We start from the raw sequence: 2,681 nt of genomic DNA, 5'->3' as shown, positions 1-2,681 counted from the left end.
TTACTGAGAGAGGGCCAAGCTGCTGGACACACTGTCAAAGTCGATCTTCTCCATAAAGTTCTTGGGCTTATTGCTCTCTTCCTAGCTGCAGATGAAGGTCTGCCCTGACTCGTCAGCGCGCCAGCCATCCCTGCTCGCCCACACCTTCAGCTTGTTGTCAGTCAGGTCTCCGAGCACCTCAGCCAGCAGCCAGCGGTCGTTGTGCTGGTAAGTGATGCCCGCCGCATGGCGGATACATTTTCGGACAGAGTCTTCAAAGCCCGTTATGCCTTCCCAGAGGTCCAGGGCTTGCCAGAAGACTTGAAAGCGGCAGTTCTCCAGTAGGTCCCCGAGGTACAAGATCTGTCGATTGAGCCACTCTTCTTGGTGTGCCTGGTCAACTATACATTTGCACGGTGTGGGGCAGGTGGGTGAGGGCTTTCAGCAGAATCTGGGCAGTGACTGTGGTCTGGAAGAAGGCTGTGTTGAACAGTTTCAGGATGGCCACGGGGGCCTTCAGATCACAGGCATTCTCCTTGGCCTGTGTCTCCACAAACTGCTCCAGGGTAGCCAAGTTCTCAGGATTGTCCATGCCGATACCCTTGAGCAACTTGTCCACATTTGCTCTCATCTGCTCAAACATCGTCATGATCACTGTCCCTTCTGTAGCCCCGAGCTGGAGTCGAACACCAGGTATGGCACTTAGTACTCGAGGACCGAAAGCAAAGATGCCTTTCAACTGGGGTCTGGAAATTTGGTATTTGCCAGAGGATGTATTTCAGGTCAGTTCCTTTTTCTGCCTCCACACTACTTTTGCATATACACGGTGCCACCTGAGTGCACCTAATGCAAGCAGTAAGTGAACAATTTGTTTATTTATTGGCTAGTTTGAGGTCAACACAGTGTCTGGCAAATAATTGGTGCTCAGTAACAAGCCATTGAATCTACACTAAGTATGTGTCCACTCTGAGGGCACCTAATACCTCCTTGGGATGCAAAGCACAGGCAATATGGAATCTGCCTCTAAACAAGATCAAGAAAACAGTAGATCTCTGCAATTCGAGATTACTCAGTTGAGAACTCTCTCTTTAGTCCTGTAGCCCATTCTTTTTTTTTTTGGAGCTGGGAACCGAACCCAGGGCCTTGTGCTTGCTAGGCAAGCGCTCTACCACTGAGCTAAATCTCCAACCCATTTTTTAATGGTTTTTATTTGGTTTTCTGGAGTCTAACTTCTTGGGTTCGTTGTATATTTTGGATATTATTAGCCCTTTATCAGATGCAGGTTTAGTAAAGATCTTTTCTCAATCTGAAGATTGATGTTTCGTCCTATTGGCAGGGTCCTTTGCCTTACAGAAGCATTTCAGTTTCATGAGGTCCCATTTATCAATCATTAATCTTAGGACCTGAGCCTTTTGTGTTCTGTTCAGAAAAATTTCCCCTGGGCCAATGTGTTCATACACATTTCCCACTTTCTCTTCTATTAGATTCGGTGTATCTTGTTTTATGTGGAGTTTCTTGATCCACTTGAACTTGAGCTTTGTTTAAGGAGATAAAAATGGATCAATTTGCATTCTTCTACATACACACTGCCAGTTAGACCTGCACCATTTGTTGAAGATGCTTTCTTTGTTCCACTATGATTTTGGCTTCTTTGTCAAAGATCAAGTGTCCATAGATGTTTGGGTTTATTTCTGGGTCTTCAGTTCTATTCTGTTGATCAACCTGTCTGTCTTTGTACCAATACCATACATTCTTATTGCTATTGCTCAGTAGTACAGCTTGAGGTAGGATGGTGGTCCCCCTCCCCACAGATGTTCTTTTATTGTTGAAAATTGTTGTTTGTTACCCCAGATTTTTTTGTTATGCCATAAGTTGAGAATTGCTCTCTGTTTCTGTGAAGAATTGGGTTGGGATTTGGATAAGGATTGCAGTGACTCTGTGGATTGCTTTTCCTAGGATTTGGTAGACCATTTTTATTATGTTAATACTACCAATCCATGAGCATGGGAGATCTTTCCATCTTCTGAGGTCCTCTTCGATTTCTTTCTTCTGGGACTTGAAGTTGTTGTCGTACAGATCTTTTACTTGCACGGTTGAGTTACACTAAGATATTTTATTTTATTTGTGACTATTATAAAGGGTGTTGTTCCCTAATTTCTTTCTCAACTCATTTATCCATTGTATAGAGAAAAGCTACTGATCTGTTTGAGTTAATTTTATATCCAGTCACTTTGCTGAAGTTATTTATCAGCTATAGGGGTTCTCTGGTATTGGGATCACACACACACACACACACACACACACACACACATATATATATATGATAGTATATATATGATAATATATATATATAAATATAATTTGTGGTATATGATAGTATACCACACATAGTGATACCTTGACTTCTTCCTTTTTAATTTATAACCCCTTTATCGCCTTTTGTTGTCTAATTGCTCTAGCTAGAACTTCAAGCACTCTATTGCATAAATGTGGAGACAGTGGGCACCCTTGTCTTTTACCTGATTTAGTGGAATTGCTTCAAGATTCTCTCCATTTAATTTGATATAGGCTATTGGTTTGCTGTATATTGCTTTTATTATGTTTAGGTATGAGCCTTGAATGACTGATCTCTCCAAGAGTTTTAACATGAGGTGGTATTTTATTATGGTAAAACTTTTTCAACATCTAATGATGTGATCATG

The 2,681-nt window shown here is 41.9% G+C and overlaps 1 pseudogene; it reads right to left on the bottom strand.

Annotated features, from left to right (window-relative positions):
• Positions 1–628, bottom strand: Eif3k-ps3 (eukaryotic translation initiation factor 3, subunit K, pseudogene 3; annotated as a pseudogene).
• Positions 629–2,681: the final 2,053 nt, after the last annotated feature.

Source organism: Rattus norvegicus, chromosome 15, assembly GCF_036323735.1.
Source record: "Rattus norvegicus strain BN/NHsdMcwi chromosome 15, GRCr8, whole genome shotgun sequence".
Classification (NCBI taxonomy): Eukaryota; Metazoa; Chordata; class Mammalia; order Rodentia; family Muridae; genus Rattus; species Rattus norvegicus.
Note: the sequence above shows the minus strand (reverse complement) of the source record. Positions and strands in the feature narration are given on the sequence as shown.